General features: G+C 49.1%; 1 protein-coding gene across 1 annotated transcript in view; it reads right to left on the bottom strand.

Annotated features, from left to right (window-relative positions):
- Positions 1 to 12255, bottom strand: part of GPSM1 (G protein signaling modulator 1) — a 62869-nt gene extending 50614 nt beyond the window's left edge. Inside the window, exon 1 of the mRNA XM_083875967.1 lies at positions 12247 to 12255. The gene's annotated coding sequence lies outside the window, so the exon portion shown is untranslated. The remainder of the gene's footprint in view (positions 1 to 12246) is intronic.
- Positions 12256 to 25614: the final 13359 nt, after the last annotated feature.

Here is a 25614-nt window from a genome sequence, read left to right as displayed (position 1 = left end):
AAATAAATGTAGAGGCCAGGAGCACCAGCTTGCCAAACACAAGTGGAATCATGATGCTGATGCCTGAGGATGCTCTTTTCTCCCCAGAAACACAAAACCCAACAGTTTGTCTCGTTCCTGCAGCACCTGACCCCTGAAATGTGCCCTGCAGAGCACCAGGCAAACCAGCACCTCCAGCAGGATTAAAACAGGATTTTAGACATTTCTATTTTGTCACAGAGGAGGCCTGGGATGAACTCAGCACAACGAAGGAACCTTCCTGAGTTTTGCAGGAGTATTTTGCTTTCTTGTACAACACCAGCACCTTTAATGAGGTTAATCCATCAGGCTGCCATTAAACAGCACTCTGGGGATGATTTCACCAGCACTGAAGTGCTATTTCCTTCAGTCACTTCCAGAAGCCAGAGAGCAGCAGAGGACATGCAGGCTGAGAGGCTTTTCATTACCAACTTACTCTGGCAATTGGGTCAACACACCTCTCACTAAAATATATGCTGTGATTTAAACAAACATGCTGCAGAATCCAGCAGGTTACAATTACCATAGACATTAGGAAAGAAATCACTAATTGCCTTATCAACATCCACACAATGAAAACAATCAATTTATCTGTTATTTTACTTATGCCATTCAGCTTCTATTCCCCACCAGTAGAGAGGAGCTCATTCAGGTCAAACTTAATACTGAAAATGGGCAAGTCCTGGTTTGGGGGGTTCTTTCCAAATTCAGAAGAACAGGAGATTTTAGAGGTCTCTCCAAAACTGCCCCCAGACACCCAGTGGGGGCTCAGCCAGCTCCCATAGGAGCTGTCCTGGGATGGGAGAAGGGGCTGCCTGAGGCAGGGATGAGTCCTCATGGATCCCAGTGGAACTCCAACACGGCCAAGACAGCTTTGACTGACAACATCACAGCCTCTCCCAGTTCCTGCCCCAGGCTCCTGCCACCCCCAGCTGCTGGCAGGTTCAAGCTCAGCTCCACCAGTGCCACCAGCACAATGGTCCCAGTTGTTCTGAGCAGCTGCACTGGCTGTGTGAGGTTTCCTTTCCTCCACAACCTTCTCAAGTGAAAGCAAGGCTTGTTTTCCCACAGGCCTCAGTCTATTCTCCATTCAAGCTGCCTGGAAACCCCTCCAGCTGCAGCCCCCACTTCTCCTTCCTCTCTCAGTCTGCCAGCTGCTCCAGCCTCAGAGCATGGGCTTGCAGGAGGAAAACAACTGTGGATGGAAAAGGTGCTGCCAAGCCCCAGAAACAGCAGGGACTGTGTGACAGCAAAGCCCATCCAGCCAAAGGAGCCACCAGGTTCTTGTCCACGTCCCTCCTCATCCCAAACCTCCTGGAGGCTGCACACACTCCCCACATGTTGCCTCTTTCCTGCCCACAGCCCCTGCAAACCACAGGGCACGGCCATGGGCTTGTCATCGTGATGCAGCAGAAAAGGAAACCACGACAAAGTTCACACCACAGCTTTTTCCACTGACTCCACAGCAACCTCCAGCCAATTTGGTTCTGTTCCCTTCCTGTCTCATCTGCTTCCGCCAGCCCCGAGCCAAGGGTTTCAGTCCAAGGGAGAGGAGCCTTTGGGATCCATCAGAAAACTCACACCCTGAGCCTGGGCCATGCAGGCTTTGAGCCAGGGAGGGGCTGAGCTATCCCAGCTCACACCAAGAGAAGGCTCAGGATGCTCTGCAGCACCAGCACTCACACCTGAAAGGGGTTTGGATGGGACCTCAGTGACACAGCCAGCACAAACCTGGCCCTTGCACTTCCTGCACAACTCACTGGAGAGCAAATAGCAGGAACCAGATAAATCCAGTGAATCCAAACATGAAGCAATTTCTTTTTCAAATGACCATCTGGTAAAGGCTGTGAGGAGGGTGAAATCAAGCCAGAGCACACCAGGGAGAGCCTGTGACAGCCCCTCCCTCAGTGACTACAGCCCTGAGTGCCCAAAGCAGAGGGATTCACAAAGGTGGCTCTCCTGGGTCACACAGGGAACGTGGGCAGAGCTGCTGCCAGGGCTGAAGGACAGATTCTGCCAGCCACCAGGACAGATTGCTGTTGGCAAAGCTGCAGCACAGCAGATTGCACCAATTTTACATTGTTTTTCTGCAGCTGTCTCCTGCTCAGAGGGCTGTTTAAAGCATTGCTGTGCTCTCCCTGAAAATTCCAGGGGTGCCAAAACATCAGGCATCAACTCAGAGACACTCACAGGTTTAAAAGGCCAACAGAACAAGAGCTCATGGTGGACACTGCCCTTCTCCCTGGCTGTTACACAGCCACAGGGCATCCCTCTGGGTTTTGTAAAGATAATTCCACATCTGTCAGAAAAACAAGGGAAGAGGAGCTCAAATATCTGCCAGGTGTCCACTGCAACCTTTGCCAACACCTCTAAAAACGCTCCTCCAGCTCCTCAGTGCCAACCCAAACCCAGCAGACCAGCACCAGAAGTACTTCAGGGTGTTCCCACAGCACTGTGGAAAAATCTGTGCATCTCAGCAGAGGAATGTGCAGCTCCAAGTGTGGCAGAATTCCCGGAACGCCAAGGTGAGAATTCCGCTCAGCTCCTCCAGGGAGAGCAGCCCCGCTGTCTGGCACCGTTCTGGGTGTGTGCTGCTTCTGCAGGGAACCCTCCAGCATCCTGCAGGCTGCTTTCCCTGCTTCCACAGCACCGTGGGACTGAGCCCTCCACAGCACCTCCCCCGATTTTTTGGCATTTCTGTCCCAATGTGGCTCCATGGGAAACGTCCACCCTGGAAAGGCAAATCTGTGCAAATCAAGCACGGGGAGGCAAGTCCTGCTCCTCCCCACACACAGCATCAGTTTGGCTCTGACACTGTGGCATTAGTGCAGTTCCATCACAGGTGTGAACAGCAGCAAATGTGTATTTTGAGAAGAGTTTGTCATGTAGATCACATCCTTTATGTGTGAAGTGGGCTCTGATTCTGCTCTTCCACAAGAAGAATTTGTATGATCATGTTTCTTAAAAAGTCTTCCCCAACACAGCAAGAATTCTCCTCTCCAAAGGCCTATTTTGGGTTTAATTTAGATCCTTCTTGCAACTTCCCAGGTATTGCAGTGAGTTTACAGACCACACGCTGCTGCTCTGGAGCTCTGGGAGGATTCCCTGCTCCCCTCCTGCCTCACACTGGTGAGAGAAGGGAGGATCCAGCACGAGCCTCACACACATGCCCAAACCCAGGGAGCCCATTTATACTGACAACTGAATTATGCATGTCTGCAGAAAAAGAAAATCTCTGCTCCTGCACAGAGACATCACCATCATCCAGCAGTGAAAAAAAAAAAACAAAAAAAACCACATGGCACAGCACCAGGCTGCATGGAAAATGTGCTTCAGGAGCAGGGACAGGGAGGAGGAGACTGCTGATAAGACAGCTCTTACCTTAACCCCTAAGGGTGGCGGGCTGGGGGAGCTGCTGCCATGCAGGAACAGCTCTGTTTCCACAGGGATTTCGTGTGCTGGAGGAGCCTGCCTGTTCTAATCCAGGGCATTCCAGGCATTTGTGCTGCACAAACAGCCTCCACCAACCTTTCAGGAGCGGTTCCATCCACCAACACACATGGCTTTAATTGGGGATAGGTTGTTTTTTTTTTTTTTTTTTTAACTTCCATTCCAGTCACATGTTGGGAGCTGTTACTTTTCTCTCCTCTGTGTGTATCTGGATGGCTGCATTCTCACTCTCCTGCCTGTGCCATGCCAGCCTCAGGCAACCAGCAGCTCTGAGAGAGCGTCAGCCTCGACAAATGACTCAGTTCTGTCTGGAGCCAGGTCTGCAAAGCATCTCTTCCCTTCTCTTCCCGCTGCTCACACAGCTGCCCTGGGCAGGTGAGCTCAGCCCTCAGCACATGGGCTTGGAGCTCTTCAAAGCAAAGCTGGAGCCCCCAGAAAACCTGAGGGGAATTCCTGAGTCACACTGGGAGAACCTCACCAGGGCCATTCAGGAAGGGATTTCTACCACAGGACTATCACTTTGCTCAGTGCAGGGAAAAAATCACATTTTTCTCTGCTCACTTCTCATTCGCATGTGCCAGATTTGCTGCTGGTCCCCTCTGCAAAGTGGTCACTCACTGGCACAGCTGGGGATAACTTTCTGCCAAAAACACTGGTGCCAAAGGATGGTTTCATTGAAGAGAACATCTTGCAGAGTGAGGAGTTCTTCTCTTCAGAACAGCAGAAGAAAATGTGGGTATTTTCAGTCATTTCATGATTAACTCCTCAGACACTTCAGCACACTGCAGAAGCTCCCCCGTGGACCAGGATCTCCCAGAGCCTGTGGTACCTGCTGGAGCAATCCCTGCCTGCCCTCCCAGAAGGGCAGACAAAAGGGATGAACACAAAGAAAAGAGCAGCTTTCCATTCTCCCCTGCCTTTACCCAGGAAGGCACCAAACCACAGACTTCCATCGACCAAGCAGTTCGTGCTCGTAGTTTCCTGGATTGCTGCCCTGATGGAAGCAATTCATACAAGAGCTGGCCAAGGGCTGCAGCCTTAAAATTCTGGGCACATCGCAGTGAACTCATATGTTTTATTATTTAGACCCATGCAGGAGCTCAGACACTCGGCTGAACTCAGAGGGCAGGAAATGCCTGGAGGTGCACGTGGAGTATCACAATTCCAGGACATTCAGCTGCTTTGATGGCTCCAAGTCTCCACTCAAGCACCAACATGAGATGTTGGCCCGTGGGCTTCCCAAGCTGAAAATCACAAGGGCTTGTTTGTCAGGGGAAAAGGAGAAACACCCGTGGTTTAGGAAGCTCAATATTTTCACTCGTTAGTCGCTGGTGGTTTGTATTCCTGCCTGAATGCTGCAGGAGGCTTGGCTGATAAACAAGCTCAATCTGATGGCCTCCGTGTTTTGCAGCAAGATCCAATCCCCAGAGCATTTCCTCCATACAAATCTCTGCAGACAGCTGCTAAAAAAAGGGGCTGGTGCTGCTGCAGCACCAGCTGGGATATGGTGAGTGCACAAGGACAGTGAGGACAGGACCCTCCTCAAGGCCCTGGCAGCTCCTGCCCATCCCAAATCCTTCCTGCCCAACTGCTTTTCTCTCTCCATCTTCCACCTTCCCCAAAAGACAACCACCCCCAAGGCAGGGCAGCTCCACTCACTCACACAATTTAACTTGCAGGATTTTCTGACAGGGAGCATTGCTCTGTGTCTCTTTTTTCCCATTTTTAAATTAACTGCTCTCTTCTCAAAGCCTGAGAGACACGGAACTCGTGGAGTCACAGGTGCCTGAGCACTCAGGGCTGTTCTGCTTTCCTCAAGCCAGGCCCTGGCACTGGGCTCTTCATAGTGACCAGAGCTCAGGTCTGCTCCCTCTCCTGTGGTTTGCAGAGTTGCCACCACACTTGCAAGGCACACCTTGTAAAGAGGCAGAGCCTGGGATTGAATTCACCAGCTGGTAACTTCCTCCTAAACAACTTTCTGCTCCCTGTTAGAACAGCAGAGTCGCTGTATTTTCGTGCGACGCCAGCGCTGCACTGCCCAGCAGGGCCCAGTAAAGGACAAAGCCAAGGTCTCCAATTCACAATTAGCACAATTACCCTCACTCTGACGTGGGTAAGGAAGTGCTGAAGGAAAGGAGTGGGAGTCAGGACATTGAGCTCCCACTTTTACCACCCCTGTTCTCTTTCACCCTGAAGGAGATACAGTTTCCCAGCCTTGAAAACAGGAACGATATTTCCCAGAAAAGCTGCAATAAAATACTGGTGTTTACCACGCACTCTGAAACCCTGGAACGGATGCAACCCTGCCAGGATCCACTCAGCACCATCACACAGACCATGAATAACAGTAATTAACAAATAGCCCCAGAGAGATGAGTATTAATCAGCACTTCCCAGCTCATCTCAGGCACAAACGGATATTCCACAGATGGAGTGCACAAAGAGCCACCTCAACTCTGCAGCGTGGATCACAGAAGAAACTTGTCCCATAGATAACTAATTTGGGCTGAAGCTGCTGCAGAGCACAGGAAAATGCAGCAATTCACACCAAAGTGCCCAGGGAGGTACCACCAGGTACAGGTGAACACTCAAATGGCACCTGCTGTGACATCCCCCCAGAGCAAATATGGCTCTGCAAAATCACAGGACTGTCAAGGATGGCCTGGAAACAACTTGGTGCAGCAAAGCCCTCTCTTCTACCTGTAAATACACATTTATGGAGCTCTGTTAATCAAAGCGTGGAGAAACTCCACCCCACACATAGACCACTGTCCCAGCAGTGGAGTGGGGCTTGCCCTGGGGAGCTCAGCACAACTATTAATTATTTGTGTTGCCCTATAGCAAAGCTGATCTCCTTGTGCTGAGTCTGCTGCAATCCTGTAACAGGTGCCAACCCTCCCAGGGAGAGGCTGCAAATCAAGGAATCTGTCCCAAATCCCACCACAGATCAGCAGCTGGACCTGCATCCACAGCACCCAGGAAAGGGCTCCCTTTCTCAGGAGCCAACTCTGCTCCCTGGCAGCCACAAAGTGTGAGGGAAACAGAGCAGGAGCCTCAGGGCAGGAAAGGAGCCCTGTCACCCCCAGTGTGCTCAGAGCTGCCTCCAGCAGTCACCTCAGAGCCAGCTGCAGACAGAGCTGACAGCTCCCAGTCCTGCCCATGCATTTTTAAAAGCAGCTTCCAAGACAAAACATCTGCTCCCAGGTGAAGCATGAAATAGCTCTTACACTGAGCTATGTTATTAGTGTTTTCCCCATTTAAATCCTCCTTTTTTTGGGTCTTTCTCTTGCATTAGCCTCTAACTCCCAGGGAGGAGCCCCTCTGGCTGCTCCAGAGGGTGTAAGAGCAAAGGGTAACAGAAAAGCTTGAGGGGAGCCAAGAAAATCCAATATTCCTCTTTCAAAAATCCCTCCAGGGGTGGCAGCTGCACAGAGCTACTGATTCACAACAGAAGGTGAAGCTTCTTTAGATAGATCCCGTCTAATCTCAGAGTCAGAAACGCCTGTGCTTCCAGTGCCTGGCATCCTCGGGCAAAATCCTCTTGCTGAAAGCAAACTGGGAATAGATTTTTAAGCTATTTACTCCTAGCCTGAAGGTACTGAACAGCCAACAGCACTGCTTTCCAAATCATTAGTTCAGGGGTCTGTTGCTGCCCCAGTGTCCAGGGCCTTGCAGAAGGTCTTTTCACCCCCTCCACTGAAATAAGGGAGAGGTATCAATGAGATGCTTCAGCAGATGTTTGTCCCCCCTTTTCCAGGCTTCAGTGGGACAGGGATCTCTCAGGCACTTCTAGGATGAGGCCATGACACATAAGCCATGAGCCCATGGTTTGGGCTTGGCTGCCCACTTTGAAGGCTCCCAGTCAGTCCCATGCCTCAGATTCAGTTCTAAAAAGAGCCTCTCTGCCCCTCTCCTGAAGGGAACAGAGGTCATGGCTATTGTCCTTAACCAGCCCTGTTAATTTTATCTCAGAAGAAGTGAGTTAAGTCACTTAAGTACAGAGCTGTGCTGCAAATTGCTCATTTAATATTGCCCTTGAAACTGCACTGTAATGATAATTTTTCACTTCCTTCCCTAGGCAGTTGCATAACATTGCTGGGCATTGTTTAGAGAGCTCCAAAGCTGAGGCAGCCGTGTCCCTTTCACCTTCTCCTCACCAAGCACTGGCAGGGATGTTGATTTTCTGGTTGTGGGGAGATTTTGGGCTCTTTTTTTTCTCCCCCCCACTCTATCAGCTTATTACATTAAACAACAGATGGATGTGACTCTGAATTCAAATAGCCTTCCAACAAAATTATTCCTACTTTCTTCAGCTTTCAGTGGAAAAAAAAAATCCCATTTATACCAGTTAAATCTAAGCCAATTAGAAAGTCAGATCTGTCAAATAACATTTAATTAAAAGTATCTTTAGGGAGGGAGCAGCTCGGTCAATGAAAAGCTTTCCCACTGACAATATAAATAGCCCAGGCCCAGAATTCAACAGCCCCACTTTGTGGTTGGGATACTCAGAGCAGGAGGAATTTGGGTTTCATGGCTTTGGTTGGCAAAGGATTTTATAACAGGGAAGTGGAATTCTGGAAGCTGGGCTGGCTGATCAAAGGAGCAGAGAGAGCAGGACTGGGATGGGAGGGATGGGACACAGCACCAGATACACCTGAGAGCAATCTGGAGAGCAAAATTGCTCTTTAAGAAGAACAGCATCAAGAGTTAAGTAAAATCCATCTCTCCACTTTCAGAAACTTGCTGCTTGTGGCTTCTTGCAGTGTGAGACCTGAGAGAGTTCAAACCTGTTCTTCAAGCAAGTTTGGACACCACCTTGAGTGCAAAAAACATGAGGCAGCAAGAAATCAACACACCACAAACAAAAATACAGTTTGTGTTCTCCAGTAACAGAAAGTCTGGTCTGCTGGAGAGGGAAAAGAGGAACATGAGAGCTGGGGAGATGAGGCTTGAGACAGAGCAGCATCTGCAGAGCTCAAACTAAAGAGAGCAGTGACAAAGTCGTGTCCTGGGGACACAGATGAAGGGAGCCACATCTAGGAAATCCCTGGATCCAGGACACAGGCCAGGCTCACCCCAGACCCACCTCAGGGCAGGGGCAGCAGGATGGTCCTGCAGGGACCCCTTGACCCACCTTGCCCTGCTCCAGCTCCAAGCAGAGAAAAGCAGAGGTGAGAATGTCACTCCTCAGGGCACCTCCTGCTTTAACAGGAACACACACACACTGCACAGGTTTGAATCCAGGCAGGATCTTCCATCTTGATGAACTTCCTTTAACAAACTAAAGTCATTCTATCACTGCCAGCCCATTAAAAAACCCCTTCCCCTCTGCCTCCCTCCAAGCCTGAGGCCTGGATCAGTGAGGAAAGAAGTTGATTCCCCAAACTTTTACCAGCATTCCCAATTTTAAGCCTTTCTGCTTCTGGCTATGACTTTGCTCATCCTCAAGGCAGCACCAAGTAAGGCTTTCCCCTGTGGTTTATGTAATATATCAGGAAAAAATCCAATGTCTGGGACACTGAGCTGGAGGAGGGGAATGCCAAGGGAGCTGTGCAGCCTGTTCCTGTCCCCAATCACCAGAGTGGTCATGGTACAGCTGCAATTGGCTCAAGAGAGGAAGAGCCAAAAAGGATTTTAAAAATCACTCTTCTATAACAAATCAGTTTCTCAGCTTTCATAACACATTTTCATCCTCTGGTGTAACAGGCACTGCTTCGCCTAACTTTGAAAATAAGGGGCAGCAGATCCCTAATTGGCCACATCCTCCAGGAAAACAGAAATTAATCACACACAGGATTTTCCTGTGGCATAAGCAGCTCATGCTGTGGTATCAGCCAGAGCTCTGACAGGACCCACCACTCATGGAGTGAACAAAATTGCTGCACCCAGTCACTAAACACAAATCTCTTGCTTACAGGAACTCTTTTCAGTGTTCCTCCTCTCCTGCTGGCCATGAGCTCCTGGGGACACTTTTCTAGGAGAGAAGCATCCAGTGAAGAATGCAACAGGTAGCAACAGGCACTCAGTAGGTGGGCATGGAGCTCTGGGTGGCACAGCTCCCTCCTCACAGGCAACATTCCAGCTGGGAAGGGTCACAGCTGCTTTCAGACCCGGCTCCAGTGTGATTATTAACATTTATCTCACAGAAACTGTCTTTGAGGGGTGTCCTCAGGCCACAGCCAAGTCATGAACTGATCTGACTTCAGCTGACTCAGAGGCAAACTTGGAATAACCACAAACACGCGGCCAAGGCACAACGTTCTCTTCCTTGTCTCGGCACAAACATCCCATACAAGGCTCAGGATTTGGGGATAAAGCATCCCCAGGGACTGCTCTCACCCCAGGAGGGGCACAACCAGCAGAACCTGAATCAGTGAAGTGCAAGTCAGCACAGGGAGAAGGCAGAGCATCACCTCAGCTCCATTTCCATACGGATGGAGCCCACTTAATGCCCTAAGGACAAGAAGGGTTTGGATGGCAGCAGCACCTACAGGGTGAGGCAAAGCAGGATCACTCTGTGCCAGGCACAAAGCACAGCCCTGTCCCATGGCAGACCAGAGGGAGCAGGGACAGAGCTGCTCTCCCCACATCCCACCTGGTGAAACAGAAGAACCAAAAAAGAGGCCCAAAATCCTGGGAAAACCTGCAAAGCACCAAATCCCAGCTCTGCCTAGAAGGATCTGTCTCCCTGCTGAGGTGGAGACTCAACGTCCTGCTTGGCTCCACTTTGGGATGTGTACACGACTCACCAGTGCTGAAAGTACAAGTGAGAAATTCAAAACATCCCAAGACAGATGTCACCAAAGCCAACACTCCCTGCCAAGCTATCATATAATTTTTGCTCAGGCCAGCTATTATGCAGCACAGCTATTTTAGAGATGTTTGTCCTGTTTTACACATCCTTCTGCCTGGTGGAGACTGCCAACAGAAGAAAAATCAGAATCTTTCAGAAACCTCTGAACCAGCATTCAGAAATGTAATAAGCAATTTCAAGTTTAATCCAGGGAGTAAACAGTGACCAAATGGTCATTCCCAGCTTTCTGGTAGTGCACCTGAGCCCTTTCCCAATCCCACAGAGGAAGCTGATTGCACTTTTCCAAACCCAGCACTGCTGCTGGTGCTAATTTTCACCTCAGGCAGATATAATTAAATACTACCTCTTGGAAAGAAAATAGCTGTTAGCCTCGGATAAAGTCCAGATTCAAAAGTTGTGCGAGTTTACTCTACAAGAACTATGGAAAATACCAAAGTATTTCATGGTATTTCATCCCTTGGGTACACACAAACCAAACAGGAACCATTCCAGACAGTGGTTCACCCCAACAGTGGATTTTCTCCCCAGTTTGCTCTGCAAACTGCAGTTTACTCTGCCTCAACCACCAGGCTGAGTTGTGTCCTCTCTCAGTGTCTTCCATGTCAGAAGGCCAGCAGTTTCCCCATCCCAGTTTTGCCATCAGAAGAGGAGGAAGGAGCCTCCTCTCTCAGAGCTCTGCGGTGCTCAGAGCACTCTCTAATTGCCCGATGCACATTCAGGTCAGGTCCTCGCCCTGGTGACACTAATGACTGAGATGGGGACTGTTTGTGACACAATCAAGGAAAGTTTGTAAACATCACAAAAGCCTGGAGTGCTTCGGAGAACAGAGACTGCAGGAGAACAGAGAGCAAGGGAAGGGAAAGGGAGGAGCAAGGTGTGTTTTTATCCGAGTTCTCAGGCCAGATTAATGCATTTCTGGACTGATTGCAGCATTATCTAATGTTCTTTCTGTGTGGGATCAATAACATTGCCACGATGTCAGTGCAGTACAGTGAGGGTTTCCCCAGGACATGTCCATGTCTCCCTCCCACACCCAGAAATCTCCAGAGTGCCCTTTTAAAAGCAAGGGGCCAAATCCAGGGGAGTTCTCTGGACAATGGTGGACTTGTCCCCAGCATGGAATTGTCACTCTCCACAGTCCAGGGGAACCATTTGATGGATTTGGTGCTTCCCACGCGTCCAAAATCAGCCAGCCAGCACAAAAAGGCAAGTCAGAGCACCTGTAGCAGTGGAGAAGAGCAGGACACCTGCTGCCAGCAGGTATTTCCCAATTCTGCCAGAAAATTTCTCTATTCTGCCCAACAATTCCTCAGAGATTACACACAGCTGAATCAATGCACTTGAATTAATGCCAGCCCAAAAGCCCCATGGAAGGTAAAGGCTCACACAGAACTTGGCCAGCTCAAATTTGAGGAGCACAATGACACAACTGGACAACTCCAACAAGCCCCAGCAGTGACCCAACACCAGGAGCTGACCCCACCAGCCCTGCAGAGTCACAACTTCCAAAGCCTTGGGCTTCCAACAAGTCCTTCCTGAAACTTCACAATTCTGTGAAAGGCATCAGAAAGGGGAGCACACACAGACACACAGAGCTGCACAGAACCACCCTCCCTGGTTTGTGGTGTGTGACTGCTGTAGTAAAAGTTTTAACTCCAGTCTCTGTAAATAGAGATGTTTGGCCCAGTCAGCACCCGGAGTATTTGCTGCCAGCACAACAGAGCACATGCCTTTGTTTAGGAGGGGCTGAATTTAGGGAACCACTAAAGGATGTAATAAAATGAATAAACACTTTCATTTTTGGCATGGGTCTCCCCACCCAGCCCCTAGAAGGAAAATACCTCCCCCAGCTCCCCAGATCTGGGGTCTGGCACTCTCTGCCTGCACAGGTATCTCCTGCAGTTCTTACACCTCCATTAATGCTCTCAGGCAAAAAGAAAACTCCCCATATTAAATTTTAGTACCAGTTACTGTGGCTTTGCCACCCAGCCACCCGAGGTTCCACCCATCACACCAGACAGAGGCACTGAATTCACCCTCCTTTCTGCCTTGCAATGAAAGTGAAGTGAAGGAAGAAACTAAGTTACCACTTCGCAGTGAGGACAGAGGCTCCACCAGCACCGGCTTTCAAGGCCCAAAAAGCACAGCAGAGAGTTTTAAAACCCTCCTGCCCTGCCAGAGCCACCCAGATAAGCCACAGGAAAATGTTTCCCATTTCTCTTCAGCAGCAGCTGGGAGCAGTGCTCATGTGCAGGCACACTTTCATGGTAAGCAGCCTCCTGCTAAAATTTCCTCTGCAAAAGTGACCAAAATCTAGTCCCCAGAAAGTTGCCACGAAAAACCAAGAGAAAGAAAGAAGCAGCCCAACTCTGGTTAAAATCCAGCAGGTTTCTCCCCAGCTCTAGCTCCCCCAGAGTAATGACATTAACTCTGCTGCCTCCTTTTTCCCTGGAGTTGCTCTACAATACAACACGAGGAAAAAACACCTGCTGCCCTCCCTAATGAACCAACACTCATTAAAGCAGACAACCCAGTAGCTGCTGTGCTAATTACTGCAGAGCATGCAAAGAGAATTGAAGACGAGCTACTGTATCCCAGACACTTTGAGCATTCCTGGGCTTTTCTAGCCCTCTAGTCCAGCCACTGCATCGCCTCCACTTCACTTGCTAGAGAGATAGAACACAACGGTGGTGAACAGCACGAACCACGCTGTAAGGCCTCAGAGTCACTCATTTAGTCTTCTTTCGGTTTAGTCTTTTCCAATTTTTATCTAAATGAAGAGAATGGGCATTGCCACGAACGCCAAACAGCCTGGAGCTTTTTTTTTTTTTTTTTTTTTTTTTTTTTTTTTTTTTTTCCCTCTCCTGCCAGCCCAGTGTGAATTTCTGTAGCGCCCAGTTTTAAAGCTGAGACTCGAAGTCTCTGCAGTGCCATCAGGAGCCTCCCATGCGAACGAGGAGCTCGAAGCATCACCCTCCTCAGCAGAGGAGCCCAATGCCAGGGATCCCACCGGGGCATCGCCAGCTCCCACCGCCCACCAGCGGAACGAGGGAGCGCCGCGTCCCCCCGGCTGCTCTCACTCGGCTCGGGTGGACCCCCGCCCGTGCAACAGCCCCGGCTCCCGGTGCTGAGCGCTCCCTCCTCCCGTCCCGGGGCCGGGCTGTCCCCGAGCTCCGGGCTGTCCCCAAGGAGCCGGCTGTCCCCGGGCTGTCCCCGAGCTCCAGGCTGTCCCCAAGGAGCCGGCTGTCCCCGGGCTGTCCCCGAGCTCCAGGCTGTCCCCAAGGAGCCGGCTGTCCCCGGGCTGTCCCCGGCCCCGCTCACCTGCAGTAGAGGCGCCGTGCGGCCGAGCCGGGGCTGTCCCCGCCGGGCGGGCTCGCCATGGGCGCCGGCCCCGCGGCGGGGAGCGGGCAGCGGAGTATGGCAGCGCCGGGAAGTGATGCACCGAGCAAAGAAACTCGCGGGCAAGGCCCCTCCTCTCCGGCTGATGTCACCCGGCCTTGCCTCCCTCCCTCCCTCCCTTCCCGCCGCGGGACGGGCAGCGCAGCCCCGGGCACGGCATCCCCCGTGTCCCTCCGGGGACATCCCCGCGGTGACAGACATCCCCGCGGTGACATCCTCTCGGGGACAGCCCCGGCAGTGCCTCACCGCTCACCTGGGACACGTGAGCACCACACCTGCAGGTGATCGCCGAGGGAAAGCAGAGCAGCATCGCTGATTCCTGCCCGGCTGGAGCTGTTGAAAGCCATAACGAGTCTCGCTTTTGGCTTGGTCAAAGCCCTTTTGTGTTTGAAAGTGTCTGCACCTGGAGGCAGCCAGGAGGAGCAGCTGGCACCAGGCAGGTCCTGGCAGGGGTGTATTTGCTGTGCTGGGTCAGCAGGGCTGTGCCACAGCCACAGAGCAAAGTCTGGCTGCTCTCTTTGGTAGCGAGGAATCCCCCAGGAAAAGGAGTTTTCCCTCCAGCCCACAGCAGCTTCTTTCACTTAACTCTGTCCTGTTGAAACGTGGGGCCTTTAATAATTTTTTCCACACCTAGAAAAGGATGCAGTTCGTCTTCAAACACTGCATCCAGCTCCCTCTGTTCTCCAAAGCTTGAGATGCTCCTGGAAAAGTTAGGGAGTTGGTCACTCAGCAGAAACCTGGCTGAAAGTTGGGGCCACTTACCCAGCAACAGCAAATTAAACATCATTATCATCACAGGCCCAGCCCCAAATGAGCAGAGCTCTGACCTGTGGCTTTCCCTGGGTTCCAGCAGCTTGTTCTGCACACACACAACGCTGTGGTTGGTGGGAATCCAGAGCTGTGCCTATTTACTGCCTCTTTCACCCTGGGGACCTGCTCAAAACCCCTCTCAGGAGTAAATCCCAGATCCTGCTTAGAAAAGAACATCATCAATAACACCCCACTAGCAAACCACAAAAGCCTGTTTCCCAAGAGCTAATTGATTGGGCTTTTAAATTTGAAACAAAACTCCATAAACAAACCTGTGTCTGTGTCTCAGCTTAGGAACAGTCTCAATTCTGTAGATAAAGCACAACAGAGAAAGCTGCAATCATCCTGCTGAGAGCTGTCTCCTCACCCACGGAGGTGTGGTGCTGTCCTGGGCGCCTTATTATCCCAAAAAAAGGAACTCCTCTGAGGAAGCAGCCATAGAACCCCCATGGGAAGGAGCACTGGAAGGACCAGGCTGGGACACTGTGCCTCACACCAACCAGTTTTATCCAGGTTTGTGGTTTCACTGACAGCAGCAAACATCCTGGTGCAAAGCAGCTTTTCACAAGCCATGGAAACGTGGGACTGCTCAGCCCTAAGTGATTCTGGCACTTCAGAGGGGGTGTTTGTCCATGCCTCCCCCTCTTCCAGACAAGGACACGAGTGCAAAAGATGAAACCCAGCCTGTGCTGCTGCTGCTGCAGCCCTTCCTCAGTCCCAGGCACTGAGGATGCCGAGCTGAGCTGGGCCCCAGAGCTGGGCTGGCATTCAGCGAGTGTGGGAAGACAGAGGAATTGCCCTTCAGAGAAACAATGCTGGAAAGGAGAGCAGGGGAATGGAGGGAGGAGGCCAGCTTCCAGTTTGGGCTCCAGCCAGATCCATGGTGTTCCACAGAGCTCTGGGCAGGCGGGTCACCCCCACGTTAATGACACAGGAATCGCTCGGTCAAATTCCAGGGCCTGGCTTGTGCAGGAGGTCAGACTGAGATGAGCATAATGGTCCCCTCTGGCCCTCAAACTCATGAATTTGCAATGGATAATTTATCATCTGACAAACTCGGCTTCTCTTTCTTCTTGTACAAGTGGCAAATAGGTCACAATAGATTTGAATTCATTAGATGAAATAATTCGATTACTTTGCTGTGGGTTGGGTTTGGTTAACCCTACGTGGTCATGCCAAGAAGCTCCCTGCAAGGACTTGGACCTCAGCCACAACTCAGATCCATTGCTCAGCTGCAATGAAACAGGGAAATTGTAAGAGCACAGAGAGAAAGAAACCCCAGTATTTCAGAAATGCCACTAATTCCTCTGGTGAACTGTGTGCACATTGTGTCATGGGTGTTGGGAAGGACCTGGAGCAATTAGAGAGGCTCCAGATGAATGTGACAAGTGTGACCTACCAGAGAAAGGTATGAGAATTGATTTGTTCTTGCAGATAAGATCAAGAAGTGGAGCTGGAATCTTTAGACGTTGAAAGGGCTGCTGCAGAATGGAAAAAAAAAGGAGGAGTGGATCCTGAGGAACAGGGCAGGGTACAACACAGCCAGGCCAGAATCCAGCAAAGGCAAGGCAGGGTTCATTTTCCATTGACCTTACTCACCCCTGCATCTCCAGCATCTTTTCTTTCTGCAATCTTAAAGCTCAAATTCTTGCTCCTCCCAGTTCCTGAGTGTCTCTACCCCTTCACTTACCAACAGGCAGAATCACAGCTCTAAGCAATAGGATTGCAGGATCCTCTATGACTTCTCAGGCAATTTTTAACATTTCTTTTTAAAATCGGTACCCAAGCTATCACAATACCAGATGAAAGAGCTCCAAGTGTTGCCATATTTCCTTCCACTTGGAAGAGACAGCCTTGAGAGCAGGAAGGCACAGAAAGCTCGAGGGAAAGACAGTGAGATAGAAGTCAACAGTAATTTTTGCCAATCATTTAAGAATTGCCAGGACATAGAAACATCCCTCGGCTGCCTCCATGTCTTCATCATCCAGACGCACCAGAGCCAGGCACTCCCTCCAAAACACAAAGATTTATCTTAATTAGCACGGCAGCTCTCCTGCAGCTCGTGGAATGGATTGCTGGGGGCCTCTGCTGGGGTTTGTGTGCAAAAAGAGCTCTGCAATTCAGGCTCCGACACTGACAGACCCCAGCTGAAATCACTCCAGAACTGGCACTGTAATTGTCTTCTCTTTCTAGCAACAGCTGTGATTAATCACCAGACTTTGCACTGTATTTTTTTTTTCCAAGCTGGCAGGTTCCAAAAGCACCTTGCTATTGTCCTGTTATTTATTTTCTAAATCCCTCTAAGCACAGCCTGCAAGGAAGTTCTGGGTTCAAACCAGCCTAAAAAAAACAACCACACAGGAAAACTGAAGAAACTTGCTCTTGACTTATACCAGTTTCACAGCCGTGAATTTACATAGGGATAAACTTATCTTGGAGGAAGTTTGTACCTTTTTAAAAACAAAATCCCCCAGTGGATGAAGCTTCCTTTGTGTGCAGGAGATGAGAGCTCACAGGGGCTGTTTTTCAGCCTGGATCCAGCTCTTCCCCAGGCACACAGAGCTGGAAGGGAGGGGATGATGTGCAGCCTTGGCCAGGGCTGCTTTCCTGGGAAACATCACTGTTGGTGCTGCCTCATGCCAGTTTCTAAAGTGGAGATAACAAAATAACCTTTAGCATCCCTCCTGGGGAAGGAAGGATGGCTGGAGATCTCTAATGTGTCACTGAGCTGTGAGCACAGGAGTTTGAATGAGCCTGACAGCGGTGTGAGGATGGGTAAGAGAGGAATTGGCTTTGTGAAAGAAAAAGGGAATAATAAAAATGCCCCTGGAGGGTCTGAGGGCTGCTGTGCGAATCAGGGCCTGTCTGAATCAGGAACATTTGCCTTGGCTTTGGGGTTTTCATAAAGCATAATTACATGAGTTGCAACTACATCCTCCTCAGAAGAGCCCAGAGCTGCACAGGAAAGTGAGGAGGGAGCAGGGATGGGTTTCAGCAGAAGTGCTCAGCTATTCCTTTAGTTAAAACAACAAATTAAGAACAAGGTTCAATGTCTGTGCTTGGGGAACAGAACCCTCCATGCTGCTGAAAGATTGAACAGGTCTAAATAAAACTGCTGTGCCACACAGCTGGGTTTTTTCAGGACCTGGAAAGAAATTGCAGTTTTCAAGGGCTTTTATAATCCTTCCTTCCACTGAGTATGGTCCTAAGGCAACAAAACTCCTCTGATCAGAGAGGGAAGGACTCAGTGAGGAACCATTATTTCATCTCCAAAGTAGAAACACAAAAGGTTATTACAATCTGCAGATAACCTGTAATAGAGACTCACAGCCAGGAATATTATTCATACCTGAAATAAAGAGGATCATCTGAGAGTGAAGAGTTGTTTTGCTGACTGTGATTGTCTCTTTTAAAATCCTCTCGGAGCACAGACATTCAGGAAAAGCTCTGAGTAACGAGCTCCTCTGAATAATTCAGCTGTGTGCAGGCACTCCTGAGCCAGCCACAACTGCTGAGCACAGAGGGGCTCAGGAGAGCTGGGCTGCCCAGTCTGGGGGTGGGTGAGATTCCCGTTGGGAATGCAAACCCTGTTGCTGGATGCAAACCCTTCCCAGAAGCTGGACAGGGACACAGCCGGTGGGCTCTTACCTTTCTTTCCCCACCCTCCTGCCTGCCCCTCTCTGCTGGTGCAGCATTGAAAACACACATCAAGACCTCAATGATTCTCATAAAGTCCATCCCCTCGTGGGTGCACCTGAGGATCTGGCCTTTGCTTTGTGCATATTTATACATCCTGTGTCTCTGATGTCCCTGAATTTCCTTTTCATTAATGCTCCTCTGGGCCTCAGAGGAGGCAAACAAACCGACAGAGCTCATCCGCTTCCTTCAGCCTTCAAGCTTGACTGAAAATGCTTCATTAAATAAATAGCAAGAGATCCTTAAAATGCCCTTGCTCCCAGCCTCGTGGAGAGTTTGATGAGATAGAACCCTGTGGGCTGGCACTGGCCTGATGGGGAGCTGGGGATTTTTTAAGCAAGGCCAGAGGGGACTGTCCTGATGCCTCTGTGCTGATGTCACGTATCCCTTGTATCCACGACTCGGCAGCTCCTTTTCCCCTGCTCTTGACCTCTTCCCCCCAAATCCTGCTCTTTACCTCGGAACAGAATGACTCTACAGGGTGCCTGGGAAGGCTTTGGAACTCAGCAAGTTTCAAGCACAGGAGCTGATGCTGTGGCAGAGCTCTGCCTCATGCCAGCCTCCTCTGTGGCCCAGCATCTCCTCAGGGCCACTGGAGCAGCTTGGCCCTGGCACCCAGTGATGGCTGCAGCAAGCTGGACATGCTCGAGGAACATTTCTGCTTCTTTCTCATCTCTTGGTAAAATTCCCATCCCTTCTCACTGCCTGGGAGCAGCTCTTCTGTTCCTGCAGCAGAATTCAACAGCCTGGTGGTGCCTATTCCAAGAGAGCTTCAACCAAGACCTCAGTGGGGTGGTGGGAGGCTCTCTTGGGGCTCACCAGAAATATGCTGGATTTTTCAGCCCTCAGAAGCCTTGATGGCAGTGCCAGGAAGCTTTTCCTGGAGGCACCTTATCAAAGCTCTATTGCTCAGACAAATATCCCAGAGCTCAGTCATGATCAGCTTCTATTTACAATGTTGGCAGTGGATTTGTTTAACCAACTTCAATTTCCAAGAGTCAACAGACAAAACCCCAATTTCTTCTGCTGGAAGTCTGGGAAAACCTCCTGTTGGCATTGACTGAAATAAAGAGTAATCTTGTGTTAAGTATTGAAAGCCCAGAGGGGGAAATAAACATTTTCACCTTTGAAGGGGGCTTTATTCCCTTTTAAGTTGTAACTGCTGGTACTGACATTAATTACAAGCATGTTTGGGTTTGTTTTTAACCAGACTGTCAATATTTGCAGTGTAATTGCATTATTTAGTCAAGCTTCTGCAAGTGCTTTCCAAACACTCAGGGTGGAACTTGTTTCTATGAAACTCCCAACAATTCTGTGATTCAGAGGTGGGAGGAGCAGGAGATTCTGCTGAAGTGACTCTGTCACAGCCACAAGTGACCGAGGCTCCTGCAGCTCCAGCCCCCAGACCAGCACCTGCCGACAGGAAGCACATTCTGCTTATCACCAAAACTACATCAAACCACAGGCTGGGTCTGAACCCATCCAGTTCCTAATCAGCAATGAAAGGCACTGCAAAATTACCACCACTTACAGCTCAGCTCTGCTCAGTTTCCACACATTTTTCGACATTTTTTGCCCTTGAGGGTAAGACTGTTCTAAGCATTCCAGTCGAATACTGGGACAATATTTTAGCACCATTAAGCAGCATTTTATAAAAGTAAAAATCCTCATTTTAGGGCTGGTAGCTGGCAGACACCATTAATGTTGATTTTTGAGTAAGTAACAGAACACAAGGAAAGTTTCAAAGGCCCAAAAAATTCCTTCCCTGTGAGGATGGGGAGGCCCTGGCACAGGGTGCCCAGAGAAGCTGTGGCTGCCCCTGGATCCATCGAAGTGTCCAAGGCCAGGCTGGACAAGGCTTGGAGCAACCTGGGATAGTGGAAGGTGTCCCTGGATCAGCTTTAAGATCCCTTCCAGCCTAAACCCATCTGTGATTCTGTGATTTTATTAAATATCTTGGAATAAAAGTAAGTGGGATTACCCAAGTACCTCATTAATCCAATATTGGTGCGATGCTGATATGGGATGCAGTCAAAAGGGCTCTGAGGAATGTCAATCCCTTGCTCCAGAAAACTGTTCATTAAAGAAGCAATCTTTCATATCATTTCAGTTAATGAAGATAATTCTGCTGACATAATAGATTTAGACTTCTGCAAAGCAATTGACTTAATCTTGCATGACATTCTGTTAAAAATAGTACCCAAAAAAAGGGAAAAAAAATCAATGTAAGTTATTTTAAATGGATGGAAAAATTAGTAACATGCATCAAAAAGTAATTATCTGATGAAGGAATTTCTAGTGTGTCCAAAAGGATTTACTCTTGGTACAGTGCTATCCAACACTTTTATCAATCCAACACTTTATCAAAGCACCATTGCAGCCAAGACTGTAAATATCACCTACAGGAGTGATGCAAAATTTGATGGTGATTTGTTCTGTTTGCTTAAGTGATGTTTAAACTCTGACTTAATCTTAGGTGTGAGTTAACCTTATAGACAAGAAAATTTCTGGGACTAGAAAGGAGAAAGTGGCACACCCAGAACTGGTAGTGAGGCAGAATCAGCCTGGAAATAAGAGGTGATTTTTTAAAAATGTAGGTAGTTAAACAGTGGCACAATTAACTTTTCAGGAGCAGAGTGCAGCCTGCATTAGGTGGTGTCTGGAATAAAGGTGGCTAAAACCCCTGCAGCTCAAACACAAGTTCTGGGGCTGCTGCAGCGCTCACCCAGTGTTTGTGTTACTCCAGATCTTTAATTAAACAACCTGCCCTATTTAGCTGTGAAAACACTCCTCTCGTTTTACCCATTGAGCAGAGTTATCACCGATATTGGATATTTTTTCCCTGCCTTGGCAAATCCCAGCGCTGTGGCTGACACGAGGGCCGGTTTGTGGTGGATCGATCCCACGGGTGATTAACAACCCGCACGGCCGGGGGGAAAATGAACGGGAACGTTTGCTCCAAGTGGGATCAAACATTTGTGTCCTTTGTTGTTTGTGGCCCCCAGGGAAAAAGAACCGTCCTGGTTCTGCAGGAGAAGTTTGACACTGGCACAGTAGCGTTAGTCTGTGTCTGCAATCTCCATCTCCTCTCTTTTTTCCTTGGAAAAAAAAAGCAGTGAAGGCTCCTTGGAGTGTCCCTCCCTCCTGGCTGCTGCTTTTGACTTTCACTCCAGAGCTAAGTGATGTTGTCATAGAAACCAAAATGGGGTGAGTGTGAACCCTTCCAGTCCAGGCTGGGACAGGACAGCACATTTCCCTTGCCCGATCTTGGTCTCTACAAACTCAACGTCTTCCTACCAGAAAAATCAATCCAGCCCACATTTTCCTACAAAATTCTTGCACAGTGCTGGCACTCCTTGCCCCCTAAATAACCATCATTTCCAGGTCCCACACTTTGCTGCAAGCAAACAGAACCTCCTCAGGGGTCAGCTTCCCTGCTTACATAAACTGGGGGAGCTCCACTGTACATCAGCAGAGAATCGAGCCTCCAACATATGCAGGGTTGATTTTCCATCGGAGATGGGCAGGCACTGGTAGCTATTTTCCTTTGCACTCAGCTCCATATAGATTCACTTTGTCAATAATAAGGCAATATTTTTGTTGGTTTGCATGATTATCTGAAGAGACAGAGAGAGAGAGAAAAAAAAACAACAACAAAAAAACCAAGGCCAGACAAACAAATTCCAGTCAGTCATAAATGATCTTGGGTTAAATGACTGTGCTGCCTGGCATCCCAGGGGATAGCAGGAATGAAACTCCAGCAAATCTGAGGGCAACCTGACTTGATGGAGCGTAACAAGGCAGGAGATGGCCTGTTGTGTTGGCTCAGCCTGCTGCTTCTCCACTGACACTGTTTGGGATTGGCGTTTAGTGCTGAAATAAATACAATCGAGGGGAATCAGGTGGATTTACGAGCAGAGGGTCAGCGACCTCAGGGACTGTTCTCAGCAAGGGGGATTTATAAAGCTCCTCTGCTCTCATAACCTCTGCTAGTCATGCTGCTGTCCCAGCTGGGACTGTCATCAGCTCCGATGCCAGGGCTGAGATTAATGGCCTGCAAATTGCTGAGTAGCTCTAAAGAGCTGAAAGGTGGAAGGAGGGATTTCGAAGGCTGAAGGCCCAAGGAGAGCACTCCAGAGAGGAATAAATGCAGCAGGGAAGTGGAACGCTGGCTGGCAGCATTTGCTGTGTGGGCAGGACTCAAAACAAGCAGCAGCAGAGGTAGGACAGGAGGACCCAATTCCCAGATTTTGGTTGGACTGTTTGGATTTTGAACGAATCATTTTTGTTGAAGGAACAGGCTAAATCTTGCCATTCTTGGTAGCTGTTTGATGCCTTGTTGAAAGGTTGAAGCAGAACTAAGTTACATGTGAAGAAAAAGCTGTGGAGCACAGTAAAACAGCCTCACAGAGTGCCCGGAGCTTTGAGATTTTGCTGCCAAGGACTCTGCATTTTCCAGCTCAAAAGGAATTTTCCTTCTATTCAGTGACACAAATATACCCAGGTGTGCAGCAACCTGCATGTTTCAATCCAGTCACACTAAGCTGTGGTAAATCAGGAGATTTTGAGGTTTACAGGATAGGACGAAAAGGCAAATTTGTAAAAGTTAGAGGAGCGAAAGCTCACCCTGGCCCCATGGTGGGTCCACATAAGTCAGATTTAACCACTGTCCTTACCTGGGAATGGGATCACACAGATGTGTGGTGTCTGATCCAGGAAATTATGGATTCAAGCACTCAGGACCTTGTAATAAATGGTGATGAAGGCAGCACTGCAAAAATAATGTTGTTGCTGTCTCACAGCACTCCATAGATCACTGTGCTTGAGTGTCAATAAATGGGGGCATCTGAACACAATAAATCATTCCCCATTTATCTGATCCCTTGTTACAGGGCAGGGCTTGGGGCTCACAGTAAATTTGGTCTCACTTTTAGGTGTAACAGGCTGTTTTGGGAGCTTTACCAGATGGACTCTTCCCCAGCTCCAAACCAAAAGAACAAATTGGGAGCACCCCTGAGCTGTGGGGTCTCCAATCTGTGGGTTATGGACCCTGCTCCTCATCTCTCTGAGCTTTTTGGACACAGGTATTGTGCCTGCTGCTCTGGTTTGGGGCTCGGGGAACACGGGGCTGCTCCTGCCCCCACCAAGATCCACAGGAATCTTTGCATCAGCTCCTGAGTGTTTCAGGTCAGGCTTGAAGACACTTCATCACTCTGTACTGTAATTCTCACCACCCACGTACTCTTCCTTCTCACTTCGCAGTGCAGGGAGACAAGGTGGAAGGAAATGTGCCATTTTACCTGTAGATTGGTGATTTAAATTGCCAACTGCTGACCTGGCACTATAAATCCTCTCCTGCAGCTGGAGAGCCCCGTTTACTACAGCGGGTTTCCATGGCAATCCTGGGCTCTCTCACATTCCACTGCACCGTGCAGCCAGCCCCTCCCTTTTCACTTCAGATTCCATTCACACAGAATCCTATTGATAGGAAAAAAACCCCAAATGGGCCGTGGATAGCTATTTCCTATCTTAACACACTTTCCCCCCAATAACTGGATGATGGATCTGTATTTTAGCACATCAAGAGAACACTTGCCCTTTGCCAGACACCACTTGGCAGGCAGCATAAAATCCAGATATTCTGAAGGTCTAGTTTTATCCTGACACACATTACTCCTGTTATTTTAGGACATCAGTAGGAAAATACAAGCTTGATATTCCCTTGTGTTTCTGGCTGCCAGCCAAGCAAAGGCAGCGTGTCTCCGTTGCAGCAAATCCTTCCCTGAGCTGGGGCAGCCTCCCACCTGCAATCCGGGCTGTTCTCAGCACTCAGTGCAACTCAGCCACGGTGGGGATGGCACAGCCCATGGGAAAAGGATCTGCTGCTTCCCAGCAGCGTGGGAAGGAATTAGGAATTTCATCTGAAAAAAAAAAAAAAAAAAAGAGAGAGGAAATGTTATCAGTGGTGGTGTTTTACATGAACACTGATATCTCACAACGTTACCTGTGGAGGAAGAAATCCGTGCCTTACCTCAGGACCTGTGACATGGCACCATTAATGGGACAGCCCATTTGTCTCAGTCTTATCATGCAGCTGATTTGGGAGATGATAAGCGCTGCTAAGAATGACTTCAAAGCCTAGTGGTCCTCTAAGTTCCTTGAGGGTTCCAATCAAATCCCAATTTATTAAGCGTCTTTATCTTTGTCCCGTTTAACTTCAGGGAGTGTTTTGTCACAGATTCCAGGGGGTGCAGGATTGAGGTCTTGGCTGTCAGACTCCAGAGCAGTGCACTTGGTTTTTTTATCAGCTGCCTCTTCCCTCCATATGCTCATTACAAAATTCATGTCACATCCAGCTTGCAATCGAAGTCTAGATTTGGGCTTTGATTGTTTGCTAACTGAGAATTGCTGTGAAGATGGTTTACCATGAAAATTGCTTAGTCAGGCGCTGTAAAAAAAAATCAACAAAGAAATACCATTTTATTTCCTTTTAGCTGGACTCCCTCCCATAAGTGAGGGAACTCACAACACTCCCACAAAACCAGGCACAGGGAGCAAACCAGCAGGAGAATAAAGGAGTGTGTGTGCCAGAGCTGTGGGTTGTTTGTAAGATTCTTGGAGCATTCTGAAGGGTGCAAAAATTTCAAAACACTGAGACTTAGGAGGAATTTCTGGTTTTGGTTCACATACATCTGCACTTCCTGAATTTTGCTAGACCTTGTGGGTTACTGGGTGAAATATTTCCTAAACTGTGACAGTGCACAGCAGCAGAAGCTGAAGCCTCTGGGGGGTGAGTCCATATCAAACAAACCTTCCGACTCCAAACAGCCTTGTACAGGGTTGAGTAAACACCAAACTCACTTGCCTTTGCCTTGCAAAAACAGCAGAAATCCACACTGGAGCTCCAAATGCCACAATGTGGCAGAGCTGGGCCCTTCTTGCCCCATTCAGCATTGTGTGAGCAAGGGGGAAGTGCTGGTTGGGAAAAAGAAGACTCAAACCCAGACAATGAGCTTCTCGTGGGATAACCCCGTGTGGGGGATCAGCTGAACTTCCCTTGGTTCTTAGATGAGAAACTCTGCAATATCCTTGCCAGAAAAAGCCTAAAATTCCTCCATAAAAGCTGCTCTGAATAGGCCATAGCCCATTGTCTGATTTGCTAAAATGAGTAGGTGGTAGTTGGAGTATCTCAGTAGGGGAAATTCAGTGTTTTGGGGACTGGTGCCTCAAAAATGCCATAGGAGTGAAAACCTGTGGCCTCTTCCTGCCTTGGTTCTGTGAGACAGGAGCTGTGGGGTCAGCAGGAGACCACTGTACATGAGTGGCTCATTCTGCTCAGAGCTAAAATACAAATTCTGATGGATTTGCTCCTCTTTGCCTCAGCTCACACCGGGCTCCCTGACTTGGGAGTTTCACACGCTGCAGAA

Source organism: Zosterops lateralis (genome assembly GCF_965231275.1).
Source record: "Zosterops lateralis genome assembly, chromosome: 20".
Taxonomy (NCBI): Eukaryota; Metazoa; Chordata; class Aves; order Passeriformes; family Zosteropidae; genus Zosterops; species Zosterops lateralis.
This window is presented reverse-complemented; position numbering and strand designations above follow the sequence as displayed.